Source organism: Callorhinus ursinus, unplaced genomic scaffold (genome assembly GCF_003265705.2).
Source record: "Callorhinus ursinus isolate GAN/ISIS: 27379988/994484 unplaced genomic scaffold, GSC_fseal_2.0 scaffold1, whole genome shotgun sequence".
NCBI lineage: Eukaryota > Metazoa > Chordata > Mammalia > Carnivora > Otariidae > Callorhinus > Callorhinus ursinus.
In genome coordinates, this window is record NW_027397063.1 from 32221019 (window position 1) to 32238958 (window position 17940).

Below are 17940 nucleotides of genomic sequence, written 5' to 3' on the forward strand. Positions count from 1 at the left end.
AAAAAATGTGTCTTATTCATCCTAGTGTCCTTAGCATAGCACAAATCATAGGATTCAGCCTATTTATTCAGTCTATTGAATATAGATGAATGGTAAGCTTTTTTTTATGAAACATCTTTAGGATATCTGTATCTTCCTTAATATATTGTATCTTTATTGTTCCAGTGGAAGCATATCTTTTGAGTTTCCTGATGCGGCTCCACTCATTTAAAAATCATTAACGGATAACAAATAAATCAACAAGTTATTTATGGCCTACCCATATAAAAATGAAATGCAAGTTACAATATCTAAGAATTTTGTCTACTTGGCAAAATATTGAACAATGGCATTGCTTAGTAAAGATAAATTTGGTTGAAGATAATGAAGCTCTTGAAATTGAGAGGCACGGAATTTAGGCTTAAATCATTGAGGTAGGCAATCGGATACATGTTAGGTCTTAATCAAGGGTTTAAGTATGATAAACTCAGGATTTAAAATAAATGAGCCTCACTGCACAATAAGAAACCCTTAACAGATGATAAAGTTGAAGACAGATCAACCAAGAGACTATAATTCTTGTGTGAACTGCATGGTGGAAAAGTGAATAGAGAGAGATGTGATAGAATATATCTCCCAGGAAATACTGATAGGAAAGAATATAGGCCAGGGTGCCTAGGTGGGTTAGTAGGTTAAGCATCTGACTTTGGCTTAGGTCATGATCCCAGGGTCCTTGCTCAGTAGGGAGTCTGCTTGTCCTTCTGCCCCTGCTCCCCTGCTCATTCTGTCTCTTAAATAAATAAATAAAATCTTTTTTTTTTAAAAGAAGGAATATAGGCCAAGGAGAAGGTGAATTAGAAATCTCAAGCTGGTCTCACTGACAAAAATACCTTGAATGACTAAGGCATGAGGGAGAGGGAACTGGAAAATTTGATGACTGATTTTAGATTCATTAAATTTGATATGACTTTAGGGCATCAAAGCATCCAGATGGAAATATATATAACAGCAGTCCATTTAGAAATGTGAATGACAGTACAGAGCAAAATATATATTTTTGAGCATAATCAACAATGAAGGAGTAGTTGAAGTTATGGTAAGAGAGCATACTATAGGATTATGAAGAGATGGAAGGACAGAGTCACACTGAACACTGTAAATTGGAAATGAGAGTAGGAGAAGGAGCTACCTGACAATAAATAGAGTCAAAAAAGAAAGAAGAGAACCAGATTGAAGTAGGAGATGCAGAGTGTAGAGAGAATTTCAAGGAATGCAATAGAGCTGTAGTGTCAGAAGCCTGTTCCTATCAGCTCAGGAAAGTAGATTGTTAAATTTGGGGGAATTTTATGGTTCACTTTTTAAACTCAGCCATTCAAAAAAAATTAAATTACATAAACTTCAGTTAAACAAAATATATTAAAAGCAAAGTTAATAAATACAACTTACCACTTTCTAATTACTTTACTGTCTTTCGCTGTTACCCATACTCTTTATGTTATCTACATATATTATAGGTAACTATATGGTGGGAATACTATTTAGTTGTGTTCTATTCTATTGTCCATCTCTTCCCAACTCAGCATGCAGTGATATCACATTGGTAACTTGAAATCAGCAATGAGGGAGGATGTGAACCATTAAAATGGTAAGTGCTAAAATTTAGGCCCAGTTTATAGTTCTATTGATTATCTAAGCAAAGGATTGGCAAACTACATCCCTTAGGCCATATTCAGCCTATTGCTTGTTTTTGTACATAGCTAGAGTATTTGTACATAGTTAGACTAGTGTGCACAGTCTAAGTTTTATTGGAATACGGCATAGTCTTTTGTTTACGTGCTGTCTATGGCTGCTTTTGTGGTACAATAGCAAATAGGAATAATTATCACAAAGAGTATAAGGCCCACATAGTCTAAAATATTTAGTATCTGACCCTTACAGAGAAAGTTTTCTATTGCTGGTCTACACATAAGAAAGTGATGGAGGACGTATGCATGATGCAGACGAAATTTATTTATTTATTTGACAGAGAGAGACAGCAAGAGCAAGAACACAAGCAGGGGGAGTGGGAGAGGGAGAAGCAGGCTTCCTGCCGAGCAGGGAGCCCGATGTGGGGCTCGATCCCAGGACCCTGGGATCATGACCTGAGCCGAAGGCAGACACTTAAGGACTGAGCCACCCAGGCGCCCCGCAGATTAAATTGAAAAGTGTGTTGTGTGTACAGGTGTTACAGTGTGAAGACCACAAGAATCTGAGAAAATATTCTTCTAGTGTTTGTAAACTATTAATCTGAGTCAGCAAAAAAGTTACTAACACTGTTGACAAATGTGTGAAGTTCTGATGTATGTCTCTGTTTTGTCATTTTTATTGTACATTAACAAAAATGTCAAACAACACCCACATTGGAATTACACTCATTTGTCAATCTCAAATATGGATTAGCTATGGATACAAGAGTTAGGAAAATAATCAACAAAATCTGTCTGTGAGAATCAATTGGCTAGATGGAATTTTCAATGAAGAATATTGTATGTTTTATTATTATTTGTAAATTGTATCCTGTGTATTTTTTATGTCAGTAAAATTTAAAATAAAGTTATGTATATATACACATGCATTACTTTTCGTGCACAGAGCATGTTTTTAAGCATTTCCCAGAACAGCCCTGAATAGCAGTTTCAGAAGCAGTGGAGTTTTGGAGGAAGATAGTAACAGAAAAGATCGTTATATTTAATAAGTACTTAATGACATAGAGTATATTTGTCATTCAGAAAACTATGAATCACTTAAAAAATCCTCAGAGTAGTTAGCTGCAAATTTTATTGCTTTTTTTCTTTTATTCATTTAGCAAATATTTAATTGGTCATCTGCTCTGTACTAAGCATTATGCTAAGTGATTGATACACTTTGAGGAATTAAGTAAAGACACAGCTTGTTTTGTGGTGTTTATAATCTGATGTAGAATGCAGGTCATAAAGGAATAAATATATAAACAAGCATGTAATTACAAAATTATATAAACAGACTATAGAGTTAGTGAATAATAGAAAGGAGATGGCATTGACCTTCCTAAGCAGGATGTCCAGGAAGGTCTCTGAGGAAGTGCTGTTTTGGCTGAGGCAGAGACCAGGCTGGGAAGATTGTGCCTGGCAAGGGGAAGAGATTGTACAAATATCCTGAGGACTTAGCTTTAAAAAAATTTTTACTCCCTTGCAATAAAAAGGTAATCACTTTCAATTGCTTCATTAATTATAAAAGAAACTAAATTTTAAATGATATTACTTGGGATATAGGCAGTTACTTTCCTCTAAAAACCTCAAAGTTAATCATGTGTGGAAGTTAATTTCCCAAGTTTCCTTTTAAAGCTAGTGTGGAATTCTCTGTATGTTTACATATGACCTTCATTAAGGCTAAGAATTTCTTCATTTAGATTTTGGCTTTATTTGATGCTAATATGTTACGTCAGGTTGTTTCTCATTACTTTGTGTCAAAGGAGGATAATTCTTTTTCTTTCTTCATTTATGTGTTCCCGAATCTCTAAACCATACTTAGGCTCAGACAGAGAAGCATTCACGCTTTTATCCAATTTGATTTTTTTCTTAATTCATCAGGCCTCAGGGCTAGTATATGATCTCTGGTTTCATGAAAACCCCAGGTAAGTTCAGCATTACAGTGGAAATCTATCTTGTGAGAAAAGATTAATTGCATTTTCTCATCTTCCTTTATTCTTTTTGCTACATGGTTATTTTTTAACAAAAGGCTGAGTCAGATATAATAAGTACTTCAAGTGATAAAGATTAGAGCTAATATTTGTGAATATTTTGAAGCGTTGACTGAAATATCCTCCTTAACATCACTTATTTCCTTCTCTGCCTGACTTCATTACCCTACACTTGAACTTCTTTGATTTCCTTTTCTTGGGCCTTAGGACCCTTCATTCCAGTGCAGGCATCCAGAAATTGGTCATTGAATGTTATCATTGTAGGATTGGAAGAAAAAAAGAAAGGCAGCAAATCCTTGGCTTTTAAACTCAAAAGCTTCACTTCCTATACAAGAAGGAAGAATTTAGGAAGAATCTTTGTTATCCAGTTCAGAAGTCCCCTACCCCTGCCAGAACTCCTCTGCACTGTAGAAGGGAATAAAACAGAAGAGAAAGGAAGATAGTTAGCTGGGGCTTACAACTCATTTTATACAATTGTCTTTTACTTTGAGTTAAACAGGATGCTGTAAAAATGTTGAGAAGTAAAAAAGTCCTTTGCCTTTTCAAAGGATCATTCTGCCAACTATGCTAAATATTTACTGAGGGGTCAAGGATAGTCACAATGAAAGCAGTTAGGAGGCTATTGCTATAATCCTGGCAAGGGACGATGGTTGAGCACAAGTGATTAGATTCTGAATGTATTTTAAAGGTGAAGCCAACAGGATTTCCTACTGGACTAGATTAAGGATATGAGAGAAAGGAAGGAGTCAAGAGAACTACCAAGGTTGGCAGAAAACAATGTCTGTCTTGAGGTACTGGAAGGATGAAGTTGCAACCTACTAAGATGGGTTTGGAGGAGAGATCAGGAGATTGATCTTTGATATATGATATATTAAATTTGAAGTGTTTATCAGACAGCCAATTGCAATTTGAACATACAGTTAGCTATGTGAGTCTGGAAGGACCTTGAGAAGAGATATTAATTAAGGAGCTTTCAACATAGAGATAATATTTAAAGTCATGAGGTTGAATTGAAGGCTGGTTCCCCAATAATATGTTTGAATAATCTTCTAACAGATCTCCATCTTGCAAATAACAGCTATAAATTCTAAATAAAATACCAAAAACAACTACTACAAAGGCTCTGAGGAGTTAACAAACCAGGCAGGTTATGAAGGAAAATTGAAACTTGTAAGAAGTAACGGTACTGGGTGAGTTTCCTCATTTTTATAACTTTTAGCTTGAGTACCATCTTAGGGTTTCTGCAAGGCCTCTTTTAAGCTGCGATAGAAAACCTTAAGTTCTTCTGTCCTGAAGAATTAGAAGACAGAATTTGGGGCAACCACACAGAGTAAAGAGTGAATGAGGAAACAGAACCAGAAAAGGGGAGCCCTACTCCCCATGTACAAACTCTATGAAATCTCTGGCTAACACTTGAACCATACATGATTGAAAAAGATTTCAGCTAAAGACAAAAGAAATGAACTGACATTTGAGCTAACTCGGTGGAGATAGTTTGTCTTTTGAATCCAATTAAATTAACTGATGAAAAATTTTTCTACTTTTTGGAGGAATAAAATAGAGAGTTTCCGCAAAATAGCATTTACAGTACCCTAAATGCTATCTGAAATTATTTAACACATGAAGAATCAGGAAAACGTGACTATTTTAAAGAGAAATAACAATCAGTGGGGGCCAACTCAGATAATGAAGATACTAGAATTAACAAGCAAGGATTTTAAAGTAGCTATTTTAACTGTGCTCAGTGAGGTAAAGTAAAGATGTTTATAATGGATGAAAATATAGGAAATCTTAGAAAAACAAAAAACATGAAGAGAGAATCCAGTGAAAATTCTAGAACTGAAAAACAGTGTTTATGAATTAAAGAATTCCCTGGATGGGTTTAACAGCAGAAAGGAGATGACAAAGGAAAGAGTCCATGAATTTGAAGAAAGATCAGTAGAAATTATTCAATCTGAAAAAGCAAAAATAATAAAGATCAGAAATTTTAACAGAGATTTAAGCATCTGTGGGCAATAGCAAAATGTCTAACACAATTGTAATTGGAGCCCAGAAGAGAGGAAAGAGAATGGGCCAGAAAAAGTATTTGATGAAAAAATGGCTGAAAGTTTCTCCAAGTTGATGAAATATACAATACTACAGATTCAAGAAGCTAAGAAAAGCCAGATGAAGGTAAATATAAATCAAACTATGGTCATTATTGTCAAACATCTGAAAACCAGAGGTAAAGAGATTATCCTGAAAACAGCAATAGAAAAATGACTCATTACCTACAGGGTAGTAATGATTTGTAAAACCACTAACTTCTAATCAGAAACTATATACACCATAAAGTGATGGAACAATGTCCTTAGAGTGCTAACATAAAGTCCTGAAACTACATAGGATCACTAGGAAAGTAGACAGAGAAGAGGAAGCAAGAAATTAGATGAAATGATAAGAAAGAAGGAAAACTGAGTGGGAAGTATCCTGGAAAATGTTTCGAGAAAGAGGCTGTGGTCAACTGTGTCAAATGCTCTATTATGTCAAGGGCAGAGAACGACCATTGGATTGTACAACAAGGATGTCAGTAATAATTTTGACAGGAATAGTTTTGGTAGAATAGTGGGCTGAAGGCTTGATTGGAATGGGTTTAAGAGAATGAGAGGAAAGGAATTGAAAATTATAAGTACAGGCCTCTTTCAAAGAGTTTTGCTGCATAAAAAAGAAATGGAGTAGTAGTTAAGGTGGAGACTGGGGTCAAGAGAAGGTTTTGTTTTGTTTTATTACATGCTAATTAGAATAATCCAGTAAAAAGTAAAACAAAAGTGATAATTTCGATAAAAAGGGAAAGAACTGTGCAGTGTTACCAGGTCTGTAGAAGAAAAAAAAAATAGCCAGTTGAGTTAGAATAAAAATAATGCACATAAGTATATGACTTTATTCCCTGATCCCCTCTATCTTGGGCAAGGCTTGTTGCTCCCCAGCCTTTACTATTTCAATTTAATCATTTGTCAGTACAAATATTTGAAAAATATGTCCACTAAAAATTATGTAAAATTCTATGATTTTATAAAATAGTAACTTTGATTTCTTTGTGTTTTTAATTATGGACATTCCCCAAAATATGAGCAGTATATATTTCAAAAATTGTTTCTTAAGTGATATTAAAACTCTGAATATATTTTTCTAATAACATTGGTGTTATATGAGGTAGTTTATCCTGACCAGTCTACAAAATCCTGTGAAGTAACTGAGTTGTAATACTCATCATCTGAGAAGTCTCAGCTATTCAGATTTTTATTTCTATGGAAAAACTTATTCTAGTTTTCAGCCCAAGATTCTGGAACACATCTTCCATTGTGAAGTGGGCTTAAAGGTGGGAGTGGAAACACAGCCTCCTCATCACATTCCCCACCCTCATCTTCCAGCAGTGAGGGTAAGCCATCAAATTTCTCATGGCACCAAGGATTCAAGCAATGGGGTAATGGAGATCCTGGACATTTATTTTCTCACCAGTGAAAATTAATGAAGACCCAGGAGTTACTACAGCATTAGTGATGAGAAGGAAGTTTTAGGAGCTAGGGTGTGTTGGTGAGTTCTTGGTTACATAGCTGTTTATACCATATATATAAGGGTGTGTTAAAATCTTTCTGTGCATGTGTGTGTGTGCACGCACACGTGTATGCTATTATTCTGTGTATACTGAAGTCCTGTTGACCTGAAAACCCAACATGTAAAAAATGCCAATGAATAAACTTTTGTTCCCATCTTTGCTTTTATGATTGAGAGACATGTCCATTAAGTTAGCTAAAAGCAGATTTATTCCCACATATATTTTAAAGTATATAGAGGAAAACTCCATTTCCTATGCATTCTGCATCTATAAGATTATGCAGTGATAATGATGTATGCGTTTAATGATGATGCTCAGGGCACGGAAAAAAATCCTGAAGGGAATTCTGAGTCACCCATGATTAAATTATTTTCAGCATAGATTCAGTACTCTTGTAAATCTTTGAACATTGATAAACCATATAATTCTTGGGTAAAAGGAATATTAACTAGAACAGCTCCCAACTACAGGGGTGAAAACTTAAGGTTGTGTCCTTAAGTGGAGAGACACTTTATTTAGACCTCTTGAAGTAATTTTTTTTTAAACTTTATTCTTGATCTTCTGGGTCATCATTATAACTGTCTCCATTAACTATTTTCTGCCTATCTTGATGTAAAGCTGATAGTTTTAGATATACTTTGGACTTTAAGATTTGGAGGTGTATTTGCCTATTTGTGAGGACACCGAATGACTTGCTTGGTTGGGATACACACACACACACACACGTATCTCACGTGCACTACAGGAGCACTTGAGTTCAAAAGGTTTAGAGTCATTGTAATTACGATTCACTGAGAGTAAGAATTATAGCTAAGTAATTTTCTTTTCTTGTTTCAAAAGAAATGGGTACACAGATGTAGAGTCTGAATACTTACAGAGTCTTAATTGCCTGCCACAAGGTAGTACTTAGGAGCATGATTAAATGGGTTAAGACATCTGTAGGAAGGAAACCTCTAAGTAAGAAGCGATGTACTAGTTAATGCTGCTCCTGAGATTGAATTTAAGATTTATAGCATTCCCCATTTTTTAAAAAAAGTTGTATATGGTTTGTGTACACATTGTTAGAAACTGAATTGTTCACAAATGATATATTTTTATGCTGATTCATTGGCATTGTTTCTAAAATAGTAGATGCTATTTCAAATCTTTCTTTTCAAAAACTGCACATTCTTAAATATCAAGATCTCTTCTCTATAATCTTGTTCTTCTAAGATATCACTGGTGCTGTGATCAGGAGCTATTTGTTCAATCATGACCTGTGGGGCTTTCATAACCTCTTATAAACTTAAGTGCCAATCACCAGGCTGGATATAATTACGTTTTTGTGATTTCTTTGAGCTTGAAGGCTAATGGATAGCCTCAGGTATTTAAATAACTGCTTGAACTTTCTTAATTGATACAAACTGCCTGTAATAATTCCACTTTGTCTAGTATGCCACCTGAACAGCTTTATCTTAGGTTTATATACTTAATTGATAGTGTTTGATGGTATACAATATTTATATGAACCTTTGTTGTATTGAACTGTATATGAGATAATCATTCTAAGTTATATTTTAAAGCTGTGTACCAACTTCAAAAACTAAAACTCTGTAATCAGTGTTTGTATGATAGATAAGCAAACTTAATATTTCATATCAAATTTTGTTAGTCTTGTAAACATACTAAAACTTACACAAATGATTTTTCCTGTTTTTTCACATTGCAAATTTATATGGAAACATATTTATATTTCAATTAAAATAAAAGTAACCATGTTAAACTTATGAAAACCATACCAAATGATCTAATATCTAATGAACAATTATCTGAAGACTTAATTTTCATTGAAGGGTTTTATTGATTTTCTACATTAAAAATAATCGAGATGTATTTGGAGGAATAATTGGGTTCATAGCTTATTTTCCTTTAAAAAAATCACATAGGTACAGATCTGTACCTCTGAAACAAATAATACAATATATGTTAAAAAAAAAAGATAGCAGGAGGGGAAGAATGAAGGGGGGGAATCAGAGGGGGAGACGAACCATGAGAGATGATGGACTCTGAGAAACAAACTGAGGGTTCTAGAGGGGAGGGGGTGGGAGGATGGGTTAGCCTGGTGATGGGTATTAAAGAGGGCACGTTCTGCATGGAGCACCGGGTGTTATATGCAAACAATGAATCATGGAACACTACATCAAAAACTAATGATGTATAGTGGTTAACATAATAATAAAAAATGAAAAAATCACATAAAATGTACAGTATATATTGATCAAAATCGGGATATAATATAAATTGTTACAACAGAAATTGTGGAAGTAAAAAGCATATAAATAAAAAAATGTTTTTTGGAATTTCTCATTAAGAATTAACCTTAGCATCCTGGATTTGCAGCTAGATATTTGAGTCTCAGTCCTTGTTCTGCAGTGTGACTGCCATGTGACTTTTGGCAAGTTATGACAATTTTATAACAGCTCTTTGCTTATCTGTAAGATGGGAAAAAATTATGAAGACTGCAATACTTATCTTAAATATTCAACACCTCTTGATATTTTATGGACAGTCAATAAATGCTACCTTATTATCATTAACATAACTATTATTGTCATTATCATAAGAAATGCCTTATTACTTTTTAGTTTCATCTTGATTATAACCAGAAATTATGATCCAGATTTGGCTTAAGATGAGTTTGAATTATTTCCAAAACAAAGTAAGTCCCTGAAGTATTAAGATATGATACCATTAATGTTATTTACAAGAATATTTCAGAAAATCTGAAGGTAATTCATTTTTCTGAAAAGTAATTACTTGAGGCAGGTACCATTTTTGAATGTATACATTTTGGTATGTTTGAAAACAATGGTGATGTTCTATAACTAGTTATATATTGCATATTTTTATTCATTGTATTATGCTTCTTAAGTAGATTATGTAAAATCATGTGTCATTAAATTGGTATTATTAAATCTAAGTCACCAAACTTAGATCATTCTCAGATTGCCTGCCTATATACTAGCCAAGCAAGTTTTGGTGTTAGTATTGTTTGATAGTTTTTATCTGAAAAGATGTGGGTGGTGTGTGTGTATTTATGTGTGTGTGTGTGTGTGTGTGTGTGTGTGTGTGTTTGAGCATTAGCAACTAATATACCATAGTAAAAAATCTTTGAAATAAATCTTTGCTACAGGTTGTATAGATATATGATTTGAGGGTTCTGCATGACTACTAAGAAATCCTTTAGAACTGGGAAGTATATATTATACTCAGAATTTTTTTATTAAAATTTTTTTTTATTAAAAAGGAAGTAGAGTCATTTGCATGTATCTTCCCCCATTGTTAGAAAATAAAAAGAGCAAGAGTCATAGTTTTTCTTAAAAAACCAAACTGTATATAAATGACTCTGTTACATCCATTAGTTCTTGGATACAGGTTGATTAATTTTGCAAGTTGATAATTTTGGTGTATATTATTCCCAGTTCCAGGAATTGATGGATAGAGTATAGCCATTTATGTGAAATTTTCTTTTCTACTGTTAGCCACTAGTCACATGGAACTATGAACATTTTGAAGTTTGGCTTGTGTGACTGAGAAATAGAATTATAAATTTTATTTACTATTAATTTATTTATATTTACATTTAAACAGCCACATGCAGCTAGGGGATGCCTTGTCAGACAGCACAGTTCCAGATCCATGAGCAGTTTTCATATATGGTTCCATTTATGCCATGCTTTGCTGTTGAGAATGCCCAGGGTATGAAGTGCCTTGGGGTGGCATATCCCAAACCTATCTCCTCATCTCATAGACATGGCCCATGCAGAAGAATGCAAAGCAGCATAAAAGCAGAGATGAGACTCAGATCTCCAGGTATTGTATCCCAGTCTCAGAATGCCCAACAGAACTTAATTTCTGATTTCCTTGTGACAAGTGATGAATTTGGTACATGGCGATAATGATTGTCAACAACCACAATAATTAAACTCTATATCCCATTCTGTGGCGTGCTGATAAGAAATGAGAAAAAGGAGACAGAATAAAGGGAACATTTTTATAACTAGACTCTGCTTCTTATCTTTCCAGTGAGTCTGTTGACAGAAATGGCCATATTCTTAATAAGCATTATTATCCCTGGGCTTGGTTACAAATCATTAACTGAGTTCATTACATGAGAGTCACTAATTTGAGTAACACAATCTTATTTGATAAAGAATGACATTGATGTATAAATCAAAGTGGACAACTTCTCAGGATTTTCTGATAATAAAATATAGACTATTTTAATAATAGTAAATTCATGTTACAATGAAGTACACAGAGTCAGTAATTTGGGGATCAAAGGGCCATTGCACATAAATTACTAAACAAATGCCAAAAGCCATCTAGAGACTGAGACAAGAATCTTTATGTCCTCTTTTCAGTTATATACTAGCTGCTTGATATTTTGTTCTTTTGCTAGAACAGAATATCAAGCAGCTAGCATCTAAGAAGTAACGGCAATGTGAACTTCAAAGTTACCTTAACTATGATGGAACACAAAAGAAATTGCCACATAATTGTTTTCATTTTCCCAGTTTAGATTTCACAATGGATCTCCCAGGTCAATCAATCATTCTTTTCTATTATTAAGATTTATTTATAGGAGGGTGCATAATAAGAAATTCTGATCCCTGGCATTTCAATAAGAATAATTTTGGCAGTGTTTTGCAGGATTAAATTTTTAAGATTTCATGACTTCTAGTCCCAACTGCTAAAGACTTTTTGGTAGAATTTTAGTAGATACTAATAATATTTCTGCTAGAAATTGGAACTATGCTCAAGTTCTATTGAAAAACTATTCTTGAACAGTAGTAAACTGTTAACGCTCTGTAGGGGTGGGCCCATCTTATGTTAAAAATGGTTTATAATATTCTGGTGATATATATGAAATAATTCCTGTCACCAATAAAATTTTGTTTGTGGAAAGGGAAAATGCTCTGAGCTTTAAATGTTTGTATATTTTGAACTTGCCATGAAGGCATGTGCTTTTTATTTCCTTGAGACATTGTTTTAAAATCCTCTGTTTAAAAATGTTCTTTGAGCTTTAGTAATAATTATAGGTTCAGATAGAGCAGCTCATCAAATCTTGGGCAGAAAAGAACAGAAATAATAGCAAGAGAGTTTCTGAGTTTGGAAGAACTGAGCCCAAAACCGAGTTTAAAGTTAAATAGATGTCCAATTTGGATATCTACATGGATTTGATATACTAATTCCTTTCTTGATATGTAACTTCTTTTTTATCTTTGTAGGTAACCTATGAATGTAAAACTGACTGACACTCATTTAAATTTGCTGTCTCCTATTCTATTGGAAAGATCCCTGTTTAGGTCAGGGATATAAGAACTACAGGATATAAGAACAAGCATACACATTACTCCTAATAATAACGAAGAGAGAGCTATCATTACTACATTGTAAATTATACAGTAAGTCTTAGGTGATTTATTTAGTAGCTTAAACACCTAGGAAATTTCACTAGTTGGCAGCAATTGGAAATGCATATTAATTGCATGCTCCATCCCACATCTGAAATAAAAGGAGAATGTCAGGAATAGATTAATTCTGGTTTCCTTTTGAATATCATATTTTAATTTCTTTTATGTTTCTTTAATCTTTTTAGCAGTGCTTAAGGATTTGGAAGAAGTTGATTAAAGCGTTTCCTCTGATTAATTATATTTTGGCTTTCAACTCTTTTATTTTATTTTAAAATGAAGTGCACACACATTGTCTGGATTATATGAGCATCTGCTCTTCCCAGTCTCTGCAAATATTTATATAAATCTTACTGCCACCCTGTTCCCTCCAAGTTCTCACTGCTTAGCTAATCCTGATTGCATCTCCTCATTAAGCCATCTTCAGGATATGGAAACATAAATAAAACAGACTAACAGCCTTCATTTCAGGGATATTTGTGTGCATGGTTTACCATTTAACTCATGTTATTAAATTCTCGGAATTCATTCTGAAATTATAGGGTTTCCTTTACCTCTGTTTTCTCTATTTATACATCTGATTATTATTACCCCAAGAACTATTTTGGTCATGATGACTAGATCTTTATAAAAAAGATACACTATTTTTGACTGGAAATTTAGAAGTTAGTAGGCGGCTTAAAGGTGATGCATAAATGTTGAATATCTCTTATTTTTTTCCCTTTAACTATCCTCCCTGAGTGTTTCTTCCTTTGTTATTTATCTGTGGGTTCAGAGAATAAAAGATAGTACCTGCTACACAGGGATGGAATTCTAGTACTTACTATAAAGATTGTCCTTCACCTGGGTTCCCTTAACTAATTCTGGCTTTCATTTGGGGACAGTACTTTAATCTGGGGTCTTAGCTTTATTTCATGCTTTGATACAGAGTGAGAGACATCTATTTGACTTCATTTTACAAATTGTCCTTTGACCATGTAGTTTTTGTAGACAGAATGATTTTTTTTGATAGTAAATTTCTAAGACTGAGAATTTCTGTTCTTGCAGCTTTATGTAATTATGTTCAAAGGGGTTTGAATTAAAATGGAACAGATGTGTCCATCTTTAATTATGGTGTAACAAATTGTGTTACTCTAAGGCTTTATTAAGTGAAACGCTCATCTTTTTGTAATAATGGGTCAGACAGTTTCAAAATGATATCGGTGGACACAGTGTATTGCCTATTTTACTTAAACTTCAAAAGGAGAGTTAAAACTCACAGACTCTGCATGTAGAACCAGAAGAAACTATAGAAAATAGGCATAATTTATTATTTCAAGTTAAGTGAAAATAATTGTTAGAAACGTATGAATTTTAATGTCATCTAAATAAGACCAAAAAGGTAACATTTGACATGACAGATATATCTAAAGGGTATGGGAATATTCAACACTGTATTGGAAAATGTAATTTTTAGGTTTCCTGAAAACCCTCTTGTATTCTTTTGTGCAGACACTCCCTTACAAATGAATAGCCAGTTGTTTTTTTTTTTGGGGGGGGACCATTTCTAAGTCAGTACAATAAAGTCCTTTTTATTTATTTATTTTTTTAAATTTTTAAATAAAGTCCTTTTTAGAATTAGCTGGCAGCTACTTAGAGAACCAAAAATTAGCAAGAAACATATGGGCAGGCACAAATCCTGTGATGCGAGTCCCATCCCAAATTTTCCATTTCTGTCCTTGGTACCACTATCCTTTTATGCTTAGGAACATGTTCAGCTCCTTACAATTTTTCCATTCCCTTAACCCAATCTGTCACCAATTATTAATTTTATTTTTGATTTTTTTTTCTTTACATACTCTCTCTGCTCCATGTATCATCACCCCTGGAATCCAGGCTCCATTACCTCATACCCAGATCATTACGGTTGTTTTCTAACACATTTTCTTGACCCTTCTCTCCCCTTTCCATTCTCTTCAATTCACTGCCAATCTAATATAAAATAATAATGCTATTGTGACACACTATTTCCTAAAATGTTGTGATAGAAATAAATTGTCTATTATACAAAGCCATACTTTTAGGTCTGGTCTTCAGGATCACCCGTAATCTCTCAGCACCTTCTTCTCACTACTCCTCAGTAAAGCTAGTGATATGATCTTGCTTTCATAAAGTCTTTCAGTAACTAAACCCAGCCTCCACCTGGCAGGATTATTCATTTCATGCCAAAATACACACCTTTATCGTCACCCACATTCTCTTTCTTCAGCCTAGGATGCTCTGGTGGCTTTCTCACTAAACACTTTACCTCTCTTGAAAGGCCAGATTCATCATGATGTGGTTTTTCTCTTTCCTCACTTTTCCCTGTCTGAATTGTCAATTCAGTTTTGATTCATACTGTATTTTCTGAACTAGTTTTGAGTTTTCATAAAGATCTTAATCTTGTGAAATAAGGTTTGATTCATCGAGTGACTCAATGAAAAGTATATATTGGTTGATCAATTGACATGCCTTCTTTGAGGGATTCATTGATAAGACTGTGTTTATTGGGATTGGCAGGAGAAAAAAACAGGAGATGGGTAAAAGAAAAAATTGGGGAATTGAATATTTTATTGCAATGTCTATAAAATTGTTGGTCTAAAGGAAGCAAATACACTAAATTCAAAGAGAAAAAAAAAAGTAAACTTCACAGAGCTGTGGTAAACACCAGATGTTGAAAGAGGATCTTACCAGACTAGCCATCTTCATCTTTCATCTCTTAGAGACAAATTACAACAAAGAGCCAAGATAAACATTAAGAAACCATAGAGGATATTAAGTCAGAATGCAGAGCTATAGATTTCAAAATAGAAGACATACCAGGGAGCCATTGTTAATGTGTCCCTTAATTCAAGGCTGCTGCTGCATGTCCTGCTCCCATCAGGATCTTCTGGTCTCTGTCTTTTACTTCCCTCTCCTTCCCTCAGTAGACAGGCATACTCACATTTTCAGGATCCAAGGAAGGAAACAAAGCTTGGTATTTTGGGTCAGTCAGGGCATCAGGACAGCGGATGCAGTTTGATACTTTCTCCTGTAAATCCTTAACACAAAACTCTGGATTCTCACTGAAGGACTAACAACACCTTTAATTCTGATGAATTAAAAATAAGGTAAGAGCTACAACTGAGTTACTTATCTAATATTAGAAAACAAATGTTGATCACTGGGTTCCCTTGGTTCACTAAGCATATCTTTATAATCTGAACATACACAGTACAGGATTTTTCTTATCTTTTAATAACTAATTTGAAGCAACATAAATATCATTTATATTAAAATGTATAGAGTAGAGTAAATTAAAAGTAATATACAAAACTGCAATGCTACAAATAAATAACATCTTATGACATCAAATAAATGAGTGGCAAAATGGACATGGCTTCAGAGATGTTGATTTCTTGTCTTTTGTTTTTCTAATATCAAAATTATTACAATGCTTATTATAGAAAATTTGGACAGATAGAAAAACACAAAATAAGAAACTTACTGTCATTCTACCACCAGTGATAACCCCAGTCAATATATTGGTGATTATCTTACCAAGAGGTAGTTTTGTATAGATAGACATTTTTTTATTACAAAATGATACCACATTTATGCTGTTTAATAAAATTTTTTACTTCACAATATATAGTCATTTTTCATGTCAGAATAATATTATACTAGAGCTTTAATGCCCAGTTTAAAACAGCATTAAATGTAAGGTAGTTCTCATTTGCCCTATGAGAAGGCCAATTTATTAGTGACAAAGACACTTAAAATCACATGTTTTAGCAAATACTAAATTCATCTTAAAATGCCAATTTTAAAAAACCTTATATTTCATGAAGTGCCATTAATTTTTCATCATTGGAGACATTCTTTTGAGTCACCAGCTCTTTAGAGCCCATCGTCTGTACTTTGTATCTGTTTATGATGCTGTTACTGGAAATTTTATCCCATGATATAAATACTCGTTTACATAACATTAAGATTTATAGTATTTTTGTTAATCTCCACAATATAACCATTTATCATATTTTAAAAGTGATCTTGTTTACCACAATATCACCACTTGGAATTGTGTGGTCGGACTCTGGGAATAACTATTCAATATGTTAATTTTCTGTAATTCTGTTTTTTTGGTTTTAGTCATGTTAACGCTCTATCATATCTGTCTATCCGTCCGTCCATCTGTCATTTATTTAAATATATACATAAACTAAGTAACATTGATGAAAACAGTTTTGGGCTAATGTCTTCTTCCAATTCCTGCAATGCTATTCAAGACAAAGAAATTAAGAAAGCACCATTTGGAAATATTGATTTTAAGCTAACTCCTTTTGGGGGCAGGACAGAGGGAAAACTTTTTTAAAAGTTAAACATATATCATATAATCCAACCCATTTGGTAAGTAGTTTATCATGATTAGCTGCTTTTTGGTAAATTCCATCATACTCTCTTCCGACAATAATATCAGCTGCAAATAGACAAGTTTATTTCTTTCTTTACATAAAGATGCCTTTCTAAGGTGAATAATTACAGTAGTTAGAAACTCTAGTACAATAGTGAATAGATGGTAAGAGTGGACATGCTTGTTTTGTTACTGAACTTAAAAAGTATTTAGTTTTGTGCAGGATTTATGTTAGCTGTACTTTTTAAAAATCAGGAATGAATATTAGACTTTGTCAAAAGGTTTTACTACTACTACTGAGATTATAATTTTTTTTTTAAATTTTGGTGATATGATGAGTTACATTGATTTTCAAAGGTTACAACAGCCTGCCTTTTTAGGATTAATCCCTATTTAGTCATGACACATTAATCTTTATATTCTGTATTTTTTTAATACTTTGTTTACAATTTTTGCACCTATGTTCATGAAGAATATCGGTCTTTATTATTCCTTCTACTTATTTTGGGCTTTTTCTGATTTTCTTTTTCTAGTTTCTTAAGGTGGAAACTGAGGTCATTGATTTGACTTCTAATATAAGCATTTAGTGCTATAAATTTTCCCATTAATACTGCTTTCTGATTTTTTAAAAAAATTTACTTTAAAATATTTTCTAATTTTTCTTTAAGTTTCTTCTTTGATCCATGGGTAATACAGAATTATATTAATATTTTTTTAAATATTTGGTGATTTCCAGAGATTGTTCTTTTTTTTTTTAAGATTTTATTTATTTATTTGACAGATA

The 17940-nt window shown here is 33.3% G+C and overlaps 1 protein-coding gene across 4 annotated transcripts in view; it reads left to right on the forward strand.

The window, feature by feature from the left end:
- Window positions 1–5591: 5591 nt before the first annotated feature.
- CSNK2A2IP (casein kinase 2 subunit alpha' interacting protein) overlaps window positions 5592–17940 on the forward strand; it is a 119119-nt gene continuing 106770 nt past the window's right edge. For 3 of the 4 annotated variants that reach the window (XR_012378026.1, XR_012378027.1, XM_073892220.1), the window contains exon 1: window positions 7068–7270. The gene's annotated coding sequence lies outside the window, so the exon portion shown is untranslated. Of the gene's footprint in view, window positions 5870–7067; window positions 7271–17940 lie in introns of those variants that run through there. The other variant, XM_073892230.1, reaches the window with a different exon arrangement.